Source organism: Odocoileus virginianus, chromosome 3 (genome assembly GCF_023699985.2).
Source record: "Odocoileus virginianus isolate 20LAN1187 ecotype Illinois chromosome 3, Ovbor_1.2, whole genome shotgun sequence".
Taxonomy (NCBI): Eukaryota; Metazoa; Chordata; class Mammalia; order Artiodactyla; family Cervidae; genus Odocoileus; species Odocoileus virginianus.
In genome coordinates, this window is record NC_069676.1 from 75,043,685 (window position 1) to 75,062,238 (window position 18,554).

At 42.6% G+C, this 18,554-nt stretch overlaps 1 protein-coding gene and 1 pseudogene across 7 annotated transcripts in view; one reads left to right on the plus strand and one right to left on the minus strand.

Annotated features, from left to right (window-relative positions):
* TENM2 (teneurin transmembrane protein 2) overlaps positions 1-18,554 on the plus strand; it is a 1,355,454-nt gene that overhangs the window by 1,028,103 nt on the left and 308,797 nt on the right. The gene's annotated exons all lie outside the window — the stretch shown is intronic.
* LOC110144696 (large ribosomal subunit protein uL2-like) lies at positions 8,566-9,362 on the minus strand (annotated as a pseudogene).

An 18,554-nucleotide genomic window follows, 5' to 3' on the forward strand; every position in this document is an offset into this window, starting at 1 on the left:
AAGTGTCTTTTAATTTCATGGCTGCCATCACCATCTACAGTGATCTTGGAGCCCAAAAAAAATAAAGTCAGCCACTGTTTCTACTGTTTCCCCAACTATTTGCCATGAGGTGATGGGACCGGATGCATGACTGGATGCCATGATCTTAGTTTTCCAAATGTTGAGCCTTAAGCAAACTTTTTCACTCTCCTCTTTCACTTTCATCAAGAGGCTCTTTAGTTCTTCTTCACTTTCTGCCATAAGGGTGGTGTTATCTGCATATCTGAGGTTATTGATATTTCTCTTGGCATTCTTGATTCCAGCTTGTGTTTCCTCCAAACCAGCATTTCTCATGATGTACTCTGCATATAAGTTAAATAAGCAGGGTGACAATATACAGCCTTGATGTACTCCTTTTCCTATTTGGAACCAGTCTGTTGTTCCATGTCCAGTCTAAATCTTCAGTGAGATGGTAAATTATGAGTCACATTGGATGGAACTCTGGTGATTTCTACACATAAAATAAGATGTTGAGATATCTGATCACAAACCTACAATTATTGCCTTGATTGTCACATCATCAGAGAAAGATCCATCAGAATGTCCACTCCTCACAGAGTCTCTCATTGGTGATGAGAACACATACACTGCATGAGGGTATCTCCTATCATCCATCACATTCTGATGTGATTGGCAATAAATATTTCCCTTGAAAAGATCTGGGGGAGAGGACCAGCAACCAAGCATATCCCCTTCCTGTTCTCCTGAAGTTCTCCCAGAACATGCCTTCCAACCTGTCAAGTCCTTCTTCAGGTTATTAGAATACTTAGCATTTCTCCTAGGATTGGAGTTTCTCAATGCTTTTAGAGTAAGCAAGCTTGAAGAGTTAATAAAATGGCCAAAACCTTGAAGCCTATGAGATGGCAAGAACAGTATCAGATGTTCTCTGATCAGTACATTCAAGGGCCAAGAATTAGAGAATGTAAGTCCCTTGAGATGGGCCATTACTAAAATCAAACCCAGATATTTGAAATTCCATCCATAGAACTGAATACATATTATTTGAATTTGCAACTGGTCTTGTATTGAATTGTTGAACTTTATGTTTCTCTTTTAGATATTATTTATTCAGTCCCTTATTAGCAAATATTTACTGAGTCTCTTGAAAATACTAAGTGCCATGTTAGGTACTGGAAAGATTATGATTAAAACTTGTATTCTTCCCTTAGAGCTCATACAGCCTAAAAAAGGAGATAGGCACATAAACAGAAAGATCGTGCAGAGTTTACAGTAATGGAAGTCTGTAAGTTACAGTGGTTGAACAGTTGACATCATAATTAACTATTCCAGATGTTCAGGAAAAGTTTTCCAGCTGAGGGGCTGTTTGAGCTGGGTTTGGAAGGATAAATAAGAGTTTTACCTAATAGATAGTGGAGAAAAAAAAATCAAAGATTGTGGCATCATTTGTTCCCATTCTTCAGTGATTTTTCCTTATAGACTTGGAAACTGTAGAACTGAACAATTTCACTCACTCAAATGCTGAAATATTGTTAGTTTAATGGTGTCATTTTCTTACCCATAGAGCAAATGTAGGGAATGGAAGCTCTTAAGTTGGGGTAATGATATCATACTAGGATTCCCATTCGTGTCTTTCATATCAAATAAGAATTGATTAACCACATCCAAGAGAGAGAACCACTGAAGGCAAGACATTCTGGAGGCTGATTATGATGTAGTCATCAACTGTGAAAGTGCAATGGAAACTTACAAACAAAACTTTATCACCCCTGATCTCATTAATCTAGACTTCTGGGCATGATGGAAGAATTTCATAACTCTGGAAGGCAATGGGTAGGCATTCTGCCACCCCAGAGACTCCAAGCCAAATCCAAGGTGTTTTTTTAGACCAGCAAGGAATAAGCCCTTGCCCCCTGCATTGCTTGTTGATGTTCCCATCAGTCTTAATGAGGCACGTTAGATCTTCCCTGGACTGTGCTTTTTCCATTTTTTGTTCTGTAACAAGTAGAATCAAGGTGCTGGTTAAGGAGGCATAGCCAGAAAACAGTACTGTACAAACTTGGAATTTAACACAAGACAAAAAAAAGCTTATAAGGAAAGTTCTGTATCAATGTCAACCATATAAATTAAAAATGCATATAAATGCCTACTACCCAAAACAATCAGTTCATGTGTAAATCATAATATAAGCCAAGAGAAACAAAACATAGGGCAGAGGAACTATTTGCAAACAGCTTGGATGGTCTACAAAATCACTCCTCACCATCTTTCTCTCAGCCTGCTTGCAGAAGGTCTTAGAACAAGGTCCATGGGTAATTCTGGGTTGATACCACCTATCTCCTCCTTCCTATCCTGAGAGCAACAAGGTCAAGAATCTTTCTGGCCAGCTGCTTCTTTGGGAGTTTCTGAAGTCAGCATCTCTTTGTCTAAAGTAGTAAAAAGTAGCTCAGTGACAGAACCTAACTTTCCTTCCGTCGTGCATTTTGCTGAAGCAAGCTTCTTTCTCGGCATCTATCTCTGGTAGCAGGTCACTAAAGAAAATCCCGAAGCAGGACAGAACTTCTGAGTTTGCTTTTGCCCCAAAATACCAGAATAGCCATCAAGATCCTCAAGCCGCAAACAAGTTTGCAAGTTACTTTTTGAAATGGTCATCCGTTACTCATTAGAGAAACATCTATGAGACCCAACCAGGTGCCAGGCATTGAAGAAGAAGAAAAGCAAGTCCTTGTCTTTTTGTGCATTCTAGGCTGTAGACAGAAAGTGAGCAAAAGATTAGGCCTGTGACCCTACAACGACAAATGTATTAAGTGCCATGTGAGGTATAGAGGTCAGACTCAGGAGAAATTGGCATATAAGCTGAGCCCTAAGGATGAGTAGGTGTTAATTAGACTTAAAGAATGTTCTTGGTGGCAAAAACCATGATCTGCTGGGAGAAGTGGTGCTACGATTCCAGGAAGAGACAGCAAACTAGAAAGGCAGGCAAGGGCAGGACAGTGCGTGGTTTGGGGCTGCTTTAAAGATTTTGGACTCTCCCCCAAAACAGTGAAAAATCATTAAAGCATTTTAAACAGAAGGCTGAAATAGTGCGTAAATGGTTTTGTTTTGCTTTTAATTATGGTAGCTGCCTTATGGTTAATAGGTAGAGGGTTGGGGAGAGGTATAGCAAGACTGAGGGTGCAATTTGGGGAATACTGTCATGGTTAAGATGAAAAATGGTGGAGTTTCCATTAGGGTCCCCATATCTGCAGTATCAGAGCTGTCTGCCTTTCTCCTACCAATCTGACCAGAAGGTGAGCGTTCAGAGTTATGGGGAATGTGCTAAAGGTAGAATCAGTAAAATTAATGATGGCTGGAATGTCAGGATGTAGGTTAAGCAGGCGTGAGCACGATACCCAATTTTTTGACTTAAGAGGCTGAGTGACTAGTGATGTCACTTAGAAAACAAGTTCAGTTTTCCACCTCTTAAATCTCTGAGGTAACAAGAGTATTGAGTCGCTATTATTAGCCAGACTTATTTTGATTTTAAAATAATATATGTAACACAGAAGCACATCCATTTATAAATAATAGCATAGTGAGTGTATCCAACTCCAGTTTTCTTGGGTTTCCCTTGTGGCTCAGCTGGTAAAGAATCTGCCTGCAATGCGGGAGACCTGGGTTCCATCCCTGGGTTGGGAAGATCCCCTGGAGAAGGGAAAGGCTACTCACTCCAGTATTCTGGCCTTGAGAATTCCGTGGACTGTATAGTCCATGGGGTCACAAAGAGTCAGACAGGACTGAGCGACTTTCACTTTCACTGTATCCAAAGTTCTCAGCAGTTGATTTTTCTCTTTAAAAAAAAAAAAAAAAAAAACTCTCCAGAAATTTTGTTCAACTTCGTTATTCTACATGATTGTATAGTTCTGTGAATAACAAATTTATCAAATAGTTTTTGCTCAATACTTAGTTTTACAGGCATGATCCCATTGAAGCCTTTAACTCTTCTGCTGAGTATATGTTACTTATCCCTATTTTAAATAAATTGAAACTGAGACTTGAGATGAACTTACCTGCACATCTCCAAATAAGTAGGTGGCAGGACTGGGATTGAAACTTGGGTCTACCTGACTTCACGTGCCACACTCCCATCACATGATAATGTCTTTGAAACTAGAAGAACAAAACAAAACAAAACGATACTTATTATCCAATTAAAATTTACCCAGGTGGTGGAAATCATGAAGTTAACACATTATAAGTGATGTGAGGCAAGAAATGATCTGAGGGATGAATCCCAGTCTGTGATTGGACATGGAGTTGGTCTTGACAAAATCATAAGCCAGGCAAGATATAAGGGGCCCTTGTCTTCAGCTCTGCAAGGTTGGGGAATACTGAATGGTAAATCTGAAGCCTCGAAGGTCCATGGTAGCGACAACATGGGCTACGTGTGAGCTGAGTTTAGAGGTTTAATGCTCTACCCACCATAAAATGCAAGAGTCAATTGAAGCTGCAGAAATAGGAAGCACTGCTACATTTTTTAGCTCTGTGATTTGCAGGAGGTTTATCTTCCAAACAGGACTTTGCCAGATTGGTAGGAGAAAGCCGCCCTGCCTTGAGTATGCTGGATGGCCATTTGGTCATCGTTCGTGTAGGGACACTCAGAAAGTTGTGATGAACACCCAGGAAGTGCTCTGATCAAGAATGGAGCATGTTGGGCTTGATAAGTGGCACAGGGAACCCCGGGAATTTGGGTATCAGCATTTCAGAAAACCTACTTTTTATCTTCAAGACCAAGTAATCTTAGCCTCATCTGATAGCTTTATGGGGAGTGCATATTGGGGAATCAAGCCTAATGACCTTTAGTAAATAAGATTTTCATGGAGAAGCAATGAGATTGTGGAAACATCCCCACCAGGCTGAACCTAAAGACTCTTCTCCACTTGTTCTCAGATTGATTTCTCTACCTAAGGATTAATTTTCTGACAGAATCCTGACAAGCTTGATCTTGAGAATATTAAACCAAGGTAACCTGTTTGCTTCCCACCCCCACCCCCCATTTTTTTTTTTTGAACATTTTTGAGTGAGGTGTAAAACTAGAATTCATTCTGGATGAACCAAATGCTTTCTAGCACTTTTCAAATCAATAGGCAGCATGATTTCTCCATATTGCAAAACATTATGCCCTCTCTAAATTCTCATCAGAAGCAACATGGAAATTAATGAGACCTTTAGGTTAGCTTTTCAAACTCAACCTTGGTTTATAGCTTTACCTTGCCTTTTTGACACCATGATCCCGCCTGGCCACCAGCAGCATTTCACGTTGCAATGCACTTTAATTTTGTAGTTTTCTTAGTCTTCCTTGGAAACTGGCAGCTTATTAATCTCAATAACTGAACTGCTCAATAGGCACACTCTCCAATGAGAAACCAGACTGTGTCTTTTTTTTTTTCTTGTCAGATGGAGACAGGGGTTGGTTCTTGGTTAGAGGCGGGAGGCGGAGTTGGGGGGGTGTTGGTGAGTGGTAGGGAAAAATCCAGTAAGCAGGGGTGTCCCGTACCCCACATCACTTTCTGACAATTGGCAGGAAAATAAAGAGAACCTGGTCTAATCCATTGCTCTGCTATTTATGGCTTGCGGTGTTAAACACACTCAAACCCATTAATAAGAAAATAAAGTGTTGTGGCTCGTGTGCAAATTACAAGGTGCATTAAGAAAGAGACAAGCATTGTGTCTTATTTAAGACCACTCTAGTCTGTTCTTGGCATGGTTTGCAAACTTGGAGACATACTTGAAGGTAGAGGTCTACAAGGAGGGCTCAGCTTTTAAAATGTGTCTCCCGCTATAAAATTAAAGCCTTGTTAAGTTTATTAAAGCTCTGGGGACTTGAACTTCTTATTTATGAGTTAGCACGGGGAAGCCTCTGGGTAGAAGGATGTTTTGTGTATTTTAAAAGCCATCCCTCCGCAGCCTGGACCACGGGGACCCTATTACAGACTGAGGCCACCTTGCGGTCATGCCTTGGAAGTGCAGGACTCTGCCCTGAGTCTGTGTAAATGTCAGACTCTTGGGTTAGGTTCACAGTTGAAAAAAGCCCAGTATTTCCATCTCTGTCTGTGCTCTTTCACCCATTCAGCTAATATCAACTGTCATTCCCTCGGGGCATTTCCTGAAGCCTCCCCAGAGGATATTTTATCTGGCTCAGATGGGGGAGACTTGATGGAGTGCGAGGCTTTTCTAATTCTGGCTGGCAATGATCTTTTTCTTTTCACAGAAGCTAGATAAGGCACTCCTGGTTCTCCCAGGCAGGGGTGGTAGGCTCTGCACCCTTTCTGAAGCTCCCTTTGATTTATTAGTCTCGGTTTGGCCTGCCTCCGTGATTGGGGATCTTATGTCCCCGGAATCGCAGCCCATCACGAGGCACTCAGCCAGTGTGTTCAGCTAGGACTGCATCCTTTGGATGATAAGGGAGATGAACAACTTGAAGCACTTTTTCTCAGATATCTTTTTTTCACCCTCTAAAACTCGCCAGTTTCAGAATGTTCCCTAAGTCTTGTATGCAAATAATCCATTTTTATGACAACATTAACCACAGAAAATCAGCCTCAAAATCATGTGTTTTTAATTCCTTACAGAATCATTTCTTGCTCAGAGTAATTGTTTGAAAAATCAGCAAGTGCTTCCAATTTCTGTCCTCAGTGTTTTAGCTGTGCATGCCCGCCTTTTATTTCAAAAGAGAATGAGCAGCACTTCCTTTTTTAATTTGTGAGATGGTTCTAAAATTCTATTTCAGTTTGTTAAAAGCGTCAGCTGGGTTGGAGCATCCCTAAGTCCACTGCTCAACTATTAGTCCTCCTGTCAAGATGTTGCATACCAATGATATGACAATTAAAAGCTTATTATTATTATTTTGCAATTACTTGAAGGACTGGATATAAAATCCGGTTCTAGGAAGAAGGTAGGAAATGTTCTTCCTTTTGCATGGATATGTGCTTAGATAAGAATTTTAAATGGGAAATTTAGTCTTTGTGCCTTTTTAAATCTCTTATCAACCCAGACCCTCTCCACTGCACTTTGGAACAGGGAATAATAAAGCATAAGGTAAAATTAGGCACTTTTAAGCATTTGGTGGGACCCTGGGGAAAGCCAGCTTAGTAAGGTGAGATAATAAATGTAAAAACCGTCTGAAAGTGGGGCCCTGCGGTGTGGGTGTTTTCTGTTCAGCTTAGTGCTTTCTTAGTTACCTTAGTTCCATGGTCGCCAAACTTTTTGGCACCAGGGACCAATTTTGTGGAAGACAGTTTTTCCACAGACTGGGGGTAGGGAGTGGGGGGATGGTTCCAGGATGATTCAACTGCATTACATTTATTATGCACTTTATGTCTACTGCTGCCAGCGATCTGAGAGGAGGTAGTCAGTCCGTGGCTCGGAAGCTGGTGCAGCTCAGCTTTTGCATTTTCGCTGACCCGGAGTGACCTCTTCTCTCTTTCGCCAAAACCCAATGAGTTAATCTCTCTAGACCCTCGGCAGATCTGAGGACTTACTGCATGTGATGTCTTGGAAAAGGAGACACCGGGGATGGCTTTGAATTTATCGAAATAATTAGAAAAAGGAGGGTATTAGTTACTGGAAGGTGGAACAAAAGTATGAAGGCAGTTTGAAGAGCACAGAAATGGGATTTTGTCAGAGACAAGGTGTCTTGAAGACCTGACAATTTGCCCACGATGTTCTGTGAATGAGTTTGACAAGAGTGCTCCACACAAACCCTGCAGATATTAGCAAGTGACTTGATTTCTATTTGGAAATCGTGTTTGGTAATATTTAATCATTTTTTAAAAATTAAACACGTGTTTATTTTCTGTAAAATATTGAACACTTTTGTTTGTCCAAAAGCAGAAGGGCAGAGATCGTCTTGTCTAGCTTCTAAACTCCTGAGTCCATGCGAGGAGAGATGGTGGCCATGTTGAAAATCTTTGCACTGTGCAGACGGCCTGAACGCTGTTTCTGCTTTTGTCTTTAGTCATTGTCATCTCTTAAATGCCTGCCTTATGCCAAGCACTGTTTTAGACACTTTATGTTATCCAGGTGGGAGCCCTGTCAGGAAGATACAACTAGGGGTAATGCAGGGTGTGGGACAGAATCAAAACTCAAGCAGAACTTGATTCGTGGTCTTGAACTCAGGCACTAGGCCTCTCTCTCTGTCTTTCAGCTGTTTTTCTGTTTCCTAACGTCATTCTTAAGCAGCTGTCCTTTTGTGAGATCTCTGTGGGAACTGCGGGCTCTGTTCTCATAGCTTAGAAACTAACAGAAAAAGGATTTCCTCTTCATGTTTCAAGGGAACTCAACTAGAATCCTATGGCCACAGCAGACCCAGTCTGGAGGTCTGGAGCATGGACCGTGTTGACTGATTATGATCCGTGTTGACTGGATCATATGCCTGTGAGGACCAGATACCAGAAAGGAGGGTGTGGCCATAACCGAACACCATGGTGTTAGACGGTATTAGATGGTAAGATAGAGAGCTGGCAGGCTGGAAAAAAGACAAGAAAACCCAGGCCAAGTTCAGTGCTAGCTGTGCCCCAGCCTAGCTGCTTTTTCTTTTTTTTTTTTTTGGTGAAAAGAAATAAGCTTTATTGAGCCACAGCCCTAGTTCTCCTTCTCCTGCACAGTCTTGGTTCCCCGGAGACGCCCAGTCCGGCGGGCAGCAATGAGACCCACTTTCCGGCCAGCAGGGGCGTCTCTGCGGATAGTAGAGGGTTTGCCAATGTGCTGGTGGTTGCCACCTCCAAGGGATGCTCGACAGGATTCATGGCCACACCCCGCACCCGCGGCCAGCAGTTCCTCTTTGCCTTGTACTTGTGGTAGGCACGGCCGGCCTTAAGAATGGGCTTGTCAATGCGGCCACCTCCAGCCACCACACCGACCACAGCTCTGTTGGCAGAGGAGATGACCTTTTTGGAGCCCGAAGGCAGCTTCACTCGCGTCTTCTTTGTCTCAGGGTTGTGGGAGATGACTGTGGCATAGTTTCCGGAGGCTCTTACCAGCTTCCCTCGGTCACCAGGCTTCTCCTCCAGACAACACACGATGGTGCCCTCAGGCATGGTGCCCACTGGGAGCACATTGCCGATGTTGAGCTGGGCCTTTTTGCCGCAGTACACAAACTGGCCGGTGTGGATTCCCTCAGCAGCGATGAACAGCTCTGTCCGCTTCTTAAAACGGTACGGATCCCGGAAAACCACTTTGGCAGGGGGCGCTTTTTCTTACTGCCTAATTGCATCATTTTCTCCTCTGGGCACACAGTCCTGGCCAGGGTTGGAAGTATGGGAGGTTCAAGAGTATCGGTTACCTCACTTGCCTGGACACAGCAGGGGGTTTACAACTGATTCCATTATGAAGTAGAAAGAATAAGTTCCGCTGAGTAATTCCCATCCCCTTCTGATTCATCACCCTCTCTGGTTCACTTCTTAAACGTCCCACGACTTTACCTTGGAGTTCACTGTGGCCACTGAATGCATCTTAACTTTTATTAGTCCCCTGATGTCTCTTTCCAGCTATCATCTTCTTTCCTGCAAAAGTGCTTGGATTCCACATTTTCTAATTAAAACATGCTCATTTATTGTCTTACTAACCAGTGCTCTTTACGAGGGCTCATGATGAGAAAGTTAACTCAAAACAACTCAGTGTATTTCTCATCTCCTGAAAATGGCTGGAGAAGCAGTTTTACCTTTATCAATTTTAAGTTCTTGGTTTTGCTTTTTAATAAGACAGTGAATGGGAAACCTTTAATTCCATGCTCCAAGCTTCTCTTCTCAGCGATATAAAAATGCAGCTTATCCTTTTTGTGATGAACACTTTAGATAGGAGTCAGTCTGCTCCCTAATGGACCTTCTTATAGGTACCATCAGAATAGTTCCACATTTAATGAGACAAGAAGTTTTGTCCTAAAAATCAGCTTCTCCTAATGTCGATAATTATGCCCATTACTATTTACACTCATGTGATTTAATCTGATGTTGCATGTTGTAGAGAAGCTCAGTAGTAGGGGAAAAGTAGCACACGTACATTTAAACTCCCCTAGAAATTCAGTAGAATGAAGTGTGTGACACTGGGGTGGATGTGAGAACCAGGTAAGAAAGGACACATTCACTATGTGTCTGGAGGGACTTTTCCGAGTTTTCACCATCGTGGGTCCTGTCTGGAAATACAAAAGCTGTGTTAGGATGGAGACCTCCTCCTGTCCTGCCTATAATGTGAATCTTCAAATTCACCATGCCTTCAGTTTTTAGAAAAGGGAGAAGTGTAGAATTTTTTGCAGGGCTGGAGTTGAAGGTGCTATTTCAAGGACAGAGGAAGAGAGAGAGGTGGAGGTGAGGTGGGAAGGAAGGGGTCTGATGATGAGACTACAGAAACACCTGCCATCTTCTGAGAAGTTGGTCCCTTGATGCCTTTTTTTCCTTTTTTGGCTGCACTGCAAGGCTTGAGGGATCTTAGTTCCCAGAGTAGGGGTTGAACCTGGGCCCCCAGCAGGGGAAGTGCAGGGTCCTAACCACGACACCACCGTGGAATTACCAGTCCCTTGATTCTGACCATTGCATCAGAAGGCAGACCAGGAGGAGGAATCAAAGTCAACAGCATTTAGGTTGACCTGATCATTTAAGAGAAGAGGAATCATTTAGTAGAACCAAGGCAGAATTTTGAGGCAGGAAGCCATGTTCAGATCACTTGTGCAGGCTGATATCTGTTTTACAGTTGAGAACGGTGAGGTCAGAAAACTTAGTTTCTCAAGCTGATTGTCCAGGTGGGGCTGCAGGCAGGTCTCTAACTGAAGTTTCCCTCCATTTCCTGCATGATGATCAGGCAACTATGTTGCCTGTTCATCCCATGCATCGGAGAAGGCAATGGCACCCCACTCCAGTACTCTTGCCTGGAAAATCCCATGGGCGGAGGGGCCTGGTATGCTGCAGTCCATGGGGTCGCTAAGAGTCGGACACGACTGAGCAACTTAGCAACAGCAGCAGCAGCAGCAGCAGCACATCCCATGCAGAATCTTTATCTCCATTTCCTTCTGCAAAGGAACAGTCAAGAATTAGGCAAAGAATTAGAGCACATATTACAATAGATTGAAAGGATTAGATCTGGTAGACAGAGTGCCCGAAGAACTATGGATGGAGGTTCCTGACATTGGACAGGAGGCAGTGATCAAGATCATCCCCAAGAAAAAGAAATGCGAAAAGGTAAAATGGTTGTATAGGAGGCCTTACAAATAGCTGAGAAAATAAGAGAAGCAAAAGGCAAAGAAGAAAAGGAAAGCTATACCCATCTGAATGCAAAGTTCCAAAGAATAGCAAGGAAAGATAAGAAAGCCTTCCTCAGTGATCAGTGCAAAGAAAGAGGAAAACAACAGAATGGGGAAGACTAGAGATCTCTTCAAGAAAATTAGAGATACCATTAGAGATACCAAAGAAATATATCATGCAAAGATGGACACAAAAAAGGATAGAAATGGTATGGACCTAACAGAAGCAGAAGATATTAAGAAGAGGTGGCAAGAAGACACAGAAGAACTATAAAAAAAAGATCTTCATGATCCAGATAACCACGATGGTGTGATCACTCATTTAGAGCCAGATATCCTGGAGTTTGAAGTCAAGTGGGCCTTAGGAAGCCTCACTACAAACAAACCTAGTGGAGGTAATAGAATTCCAGCTGAGCTATTTCAAATCCTAAAAGATGATGCTGTGAAAGTGCTGCACTCAATATGCCAGCAAATTTGGAAAACTCAACAGTGGCCACAGGACTGGAAAAGATCAGTTTTCATTCCCATCCCAAAGAAAGGCAATGCCAAAGACTGTTGAAACTACCACACAATTGTACTCATCTCACACACTAGCAAAGTAATGCTCAAAATTCTCCAAACCAGGCTTCAACAGTACATGAACCAAGATCTTCCAGATTTTCAAGCTGGATTTAGAGAAGACAGAGGAACCAGAGATAAAATTACCGATATCCATTGGATCATCGAAAAAGCAAGAGAGTTCCAGAAAAACATTGACTTTGTTGACTTTATTGACTATGCCAAAGCCTTTGACTGTGTGGATCACAACAAACTGGAAAATTCAGAAAGAGATGGAAATACCAAACCACCTTCCCTGCCTCCTGAGAAATCCATATGCAGGTCAAGAAGCAGCAGTTAGAACTTGACTTGGAACAACGGACTGGTTCCTAATTGGGAAAGGAATACGTCAAGGCTGTGTATTGTTACCCTGCTTATTTAACTTCTATACAGAGTACATCATGCAAAACACCAGGCTGGATGAAGCACAAGCTGGAATCAAGATTGCCAGGAGAAATATCAATAACCTCAGATATGCAGTTGACACCACCCTTATGGCAGAAATTAAAGAGGAACTAAAGAGCCACTTGATGAAAGTGAAAGAGGAGAATGATAAAGCTGGCTTAAAACTCAACATTCAGAAAACTAAGATCATGGCATCTGGTCCCATCACTTCATGGCAAATAGATGGGGAAACAGTGGAAACAGTGACAGACTTTATTTTTTTGGGCTCCAAAATCACTGCAGATGGTGACTGCAGCCATGAAATTAAAATACGTTTGCTCCTTGGAAGAAAAGCTATGACCAACCTAGACAGCATATTAAAAAGCAGAGATATTACTTTGCCTACAAAGGTCCATCTAGTCAAAGCTATGGTTTTTCCAGTAGTCATATATGGATGTGAGAGCTGGACCATAAAGAAAGCTGAGCCAAAAGAATTGGTGCTTTTGAACTGTGTTGTTGGAGAAAACTCTTGAGAGTCCCTTGGATGGCAAGGAGATCCAACCAGTCCATCCTAAAGGAAATCAGTCCTAAATATTCATTGGAAGGACTGATGCTGAAGCTGAAACTCCAATACTTTGGCCACCTGCTGTGAAGAACTGACTCTTTAGAAAAGACTCTGATGCTGGGAAAGATTGAAAGCAGGAGGAGAAGGGGATGACAAAGGATGAGATCATTGAATGGCATCACCGAAGCAATGGACATGAGTTTAAGCAAGCTCTGGGAGTTGGGAAGCCGGGTGTGCTGCAATCCATGGGGACACAAAGAGTCAGACACGACTGAGTAACTGAACTGAAATGATTACAATAGATTTAGTATTTCCAGGTGTTTTATTACAAAATGTATTCACTCTCTCGATAAAAATATTCAGTGATTATAAAGGTGAAAAATGCAAAGTATACTCCCTGCCCCTCCATTCCTATCTTCAAGAAAATCTCATTTGACGGTTTATTATTTTAGGCCTCTAAAAATATTTATGGTGTCTAAGCATATTTCTTTTTAAGTTTAGTATAAATGGAATTGTGTTATATCTGCCATTTGGCGACTTTTTTTTTTTTTTTAACTTCATAAGAAATTGTAGAAACCATTCCAGGTAATTTCATGTAGACCTACCTCATTCTTTTTTAAAGTCTGTGTAATATTCCGTAACGCCGTAATTTATTTAACCAATCTCTTCCTGATGGACATTTAGATTGCTTTCAGGTTTCTGCTGTTACAAACAAAACTGTAATGACGAGTCTTATGTATACATCTTTCTTTCTTACTTCCGTGATTATATTCCAAAGTTAAATTCCTGGAAGTGAAATTGCTAGATCAAAGGGTATGTATAATGCACATTTTGAATTTTGATAGATTGTGCCAAATTATGTCTGTCTCAGCTCGAGTGTTACAGTCTCTTTTTATTCCTCCTTTCCTGGCCTGAATGTCTTATATGTATTTAAAATAAGAGTCCTGAAGTTTACAGTCTTGGATTTTAGACATAGAGTTGAATTTTCTTTTTTTAAGGAATAACGTACTATATAATACTCAAATGTTCCAGAAACTCAACTCCCCTTCTTGCATGTCAGGTAAAGCAAGAAAGAGGAACGGCTGTGGGGGAAATTGGATTTGCTCACTGCCCTTGGTTCTAGCTGTAGGGCCCTTTCTCTTTATTCCCAGGCTTTCTTCAGCCTGGCCGATGTGATTCTAATCTAACCTTTGCTGCATTTGTTTTCTCATTTCTAATTTGGCAAGTTTTACATTTGCCTCTCTTCCCCGTCTACCTTGCCTCTCTCTACCTAACGGGGATATTATCAGAACGTCTAAGATGACTGAGTCAAGTTTCTGAGTCCCCAAGAGAAATGCTGAGAACAGCAGTATCATTGTTCTATTACAGGAGAGTGTGATGATCAAGAGCTTGAAAATCCCACATGGAAGACAGTCTCTTTTGTGAAATAAGTATGTGAAGGCTCAGTCAATATGAGGGCCTCCGGTCAAACTTATCTAGTTTCTTTATCTGAAACTCCAGTTTTATGCTAAATAAGGATTTTTGTATTTCCCACCTCCTATTGGTAATCCCATTACTAGCTGTGTTCATCAGTTCAGTTCAGTTTAGTCATTCAGTCTCTCAGTCTTGTACAACTCTTTTCCAGCCCACAGACTGCAGCACGCCAGGCCTCCCTGTCCATCACCAACTCCCCGAGTTTACCCAAACTCATGTCCATCGAGTCGGTGATGCCATCCAACCATCTCATCCTCTGTCGTCCCCTTCTCCTCCCGCCTTCAATCTTCCCCAGCATCAGGGTCTTTTCTAATGAGTCAGTTCTTCGCATCAGGTGGCCAAAGTATTGGAGTTTCAGCCTCAGCATCAGTCCTTCCAATGAATATTTAGGAATGATCTCCTTTAGAATTGACTGGTTTGATCTCCTTACTGTCCAAGGGACTCTCAAGAGCCTTCTCCAACACCACAGTTCAAAAGCATCAATTCTTCGGGGCTCAGCTTTCTTTATCGTCCGACTCTCACATCCATACATGACGTATTCATCAGATTATAACTTAATGTGTTGAAGTGTTCATCAGACTTCAACTTAATTCAGCCAACATTTATGGAGGTCCTGTTAGGGGCTGAGCACCAAGCAAGGTTCTGAGGATAAAGGAGGAAGCGGCTGTGGCCCTTGTCCCCTGGGAATTACAGTCTGGAAGGAGAAAGCTTTCCATAGTGTAGTGTTTATCATGTTTGCTCTCACACACAAAAGGTTCCTGATTAAAAACTGGGCAGAAACAGATTGTTCTTTGGCTTTCCTGGTGGCTCAGATGGTAAAGAATGTGGCTCAGATAAAAAGAATCTGCCTGCAATGCAGGAGACTGGGATTTGATCCCTGGGTCAGAAAGATCCCCAGGAGGAGGGCATAGCAACCCACTCCAGTATTCTTACCTGGAGAATCCTGTGGACAGTGGAGCCTGGCAGTCTACAGTCCATGGGGTCTCAAAGAGTAGGACACGACTGAGCGACTAACACTTTCACTTTCACAGGAGAAAACTAGGGCCTCCCTGGCGGCTCAGCAGTAAAGAATCTGCCTGCAGATGCAGGAGACTCGGGTTCGATTTAGTGACGAAACAGTAAACAACAGAAGAAAGCGAAGTAAGTAATTTACATGAATATAAACAGCTGTAAGAGGGAAGAAAGTGCAGGGCACTGTCTGGGGACAGGGAATGATGGGTCAAAGAGTCTGGGCTGTAGGAATGGTGTCTGAGTCCCATTCTGATGGAAATAGGAGAGTTACCCCAGCAAAAGGGCCTTCTAAGCTGAGACAAGGAATAAAACTAGGCCAGGAATGGAAGAACGCACGAGTGTTCAGGATCCACTGCACTGGGCCCCAGGGCCCGTGGCAGGGGCGCCTTCCAGGCCCAGTCAAGCCCGCTGTGGTTTATTCTGAGTGGGATATGGACCCTGCTGAGGGATTTATCCAAAGGTGTGTTATGACCCCATTTGTGGTGAGAAAGGGGAGAGACTTTGATGAACACACCAGAAATGCAGGAACTAAAAGTTAGCAGTGCGTTGGTAGTCCCGTGGTTAAGAATCCGCCTTATAATGCAGGGGACTCGGGTTCAATCCCTGGTCAGGAAAGTAAGATCCCAAGTGCCACGAAGCCACTACAGCCACGCAGCAACTACTGAAGCTGGGCACCGCTGCGAGGGATCCCACATGATGCAGCTAAGACCCCGTGCAGCCAAATAAATGAAAGAAACAAAACAGGCTCTCGGCTGTTAACCAAAGGCTCTCATAGGAAGAAAGGAATGGGGACTAAGAGGCAAGAAACACTTACTTCAAGGAGGCCGTCTACCAGGCTCATTGGTTATTAGCCTGAGCTCTGACTGAGGGTCTACTCAATGTCAGGCATGTGCTGAGCCCCCACGTTTAACCCAGACCATATCTCTATGAGATGTTTTCAGTCATTTTCACCATTTTCCATCTCAAGAAGCTGAGATTCAACAACAGGGGGTCGTTTGCCCCAAATTGCCCCCGGTTCCAGGAGGGGCAGCCAGGCGATGAAACCCACATGCTGCCCACAGTACCCTCCACCCTGCCCAGCGCCCAAGGATGAGCAGGTGTCATCCCAGCCCTCGCCCCGCCCCGACCTTCCTCCTCCTTCCCTGACCTCCTTCCCCTCCCTGACCTCCTTCCCCTGACCTCTCCATCCGCCCCGCGTCCTCTCCCAGAAAGGCAGGCGCTGCTTTGCTGTGTCCTGTGACCACTTCACCTCTTACCAAGCCAAACCTCAGAGCCAGACGGGACCGCGGTTCAAGTCCAAGCCTCTACAGCGTCTGCAAGGCACCCTCCCCTCCCCAGACTCTCCTTGAGGTTTTATTTTAATTCTGCCACTCACAAAGAAAATGCCTGAAGGCGGGCCCCTGCCTTTTCGTCTCGCATGCCACCTTCCCATCGGGCAGCTTTCAGTTTCCCGTGCCTCAGCCTGTCCGTCTGCATCTTCATCAAGGCTTCCAAGATGGCAATGACAAGCTTTTCGGGTACTTAAGGCAAACACGCATGACAGTTTGCCTTGACACTTGCATTTTTAAAAAGCCTTGCCTGGGGCCCTGGGAAACCCAGCATTTAAGAAACCAGGAGTCTTTCAAGGAAGCCAGACTTTCAGAGTCTGCTTCCCCGGGACCTATTTTGTGACAGGGATGTGGCAGGATCTGCCCAAGAGGATAAAAAGTTGCCATGGCGTATTTACGTGTTGATGCTAAAAGATGGTCGCCTTTTTAAATGACTTTTTTTTTTCTTTTTTGATGACTGACACGTATGGATCTGTTCATGCATTGTCAGTGGGTATGTGGCTGGCCTACAAACACACTTAAATGGCACACTTCCGCAAAGCATTAATTTCTGAGTGTCCAACAGATATATGTAGGCAGGCAGACATGTCACAGGGGTTGCTACAAAGCTTAATTAATATCCCTGAAGGGCTCATATATCATTTCCTGAGGCGTGCTAAGAAGTACCTATGGATATTATGCATGTAAAAAAAATGTGGGTACGTATACTGATAGATCTTCTTTAGGGCTTATGCCCTAAAGGGTCTGATGTAAATTCAAATGAGAAAACAAATTGTGTTCAAGATAACTACTCTTATTTGAGGGCTGAAAAAAGGGAACAGAGCCCCCAACATAAATGCCAGAAATCTCCACATACAGTAGATATATGGAAAAAGCAAATGTATAAGACCCAAGAATGGGTAGCAGTTTTCTTTCTCCACTGGCTGTCGGTACAGCTGAGTTACCAACAACAAATAAGTCATCAACACAATCTCAGCTGTACGGACTGCAAAAACTTAGTGTTTCTTTTCTAGGCCTTGAAGGAATCCTGTAACATACTTAATCTGTCCCTTTTAATTTTTATGACATGAAGATAGTCCTGCCTTCTTCTCTTCTTTCTCTCTTTCCTTCCTCCTTTTATCCCTCCCTCTCTCCCTCCACCCCAAGACTAGGTCTTAAGAATCTACAAAAATCTAGAAAATAACCATTTTTGTTTGTTTATTTATCATTTCTTTCTGGGTGTTGGTGTATTCATTCAGAAATAGAAATGAATTAAAACTTTATTTCTCAAAGATGTACCCAGTGGGATACCAGTTTTAAGACTGGGAAGGTGGGTGGGTTAAAATTTATGTGATCAGATCAGTAAGTAAAATGATAAATATTTTGCAGAAGGTACCGAGATCTTTAAGATGTGAAAGGCTTGTGAAAATATGTAGTAATCTCCTTAATTTTATTTACTCCGATATTTCCCAAATATCATGGAATTCTTTCTTTAGCTGAAGTTAGTAATACATATATCCAGTTGGTGGTCCCAAGAACACAGAGAAGGACTTTGTAATTTTGCTCTCTAAAATAAAAGATAATATCTCTTTCAGCTAAAACTTTTGAAATTCACTTGTTTATTAGTTTCCACAGTAGTTGGACCTTGTAAGTACTATTAGTAATATGGTGCTCAGAATATGTGCTGACAATGAAACCGTTTTAAAAATAAACTATCAGGGGATAAGATAGCTTTCCTAGAATATAAACTTTACCAGGCTTTCACTATAACCTCTTTCCTGAAATAAAAGCCGTTGACTTGCGCATGTGAAAGCATTTTTTAAGATATGAAGTTGTATTATGCTGTTTGCACATATAGCTCCCTGGCCTTTTGATGATGCTTCTTGTTTTTGTAATTTAGTCCAAGATTTCAAAAACAAGTTCACAATATGGATTAGATGCAAGAAGC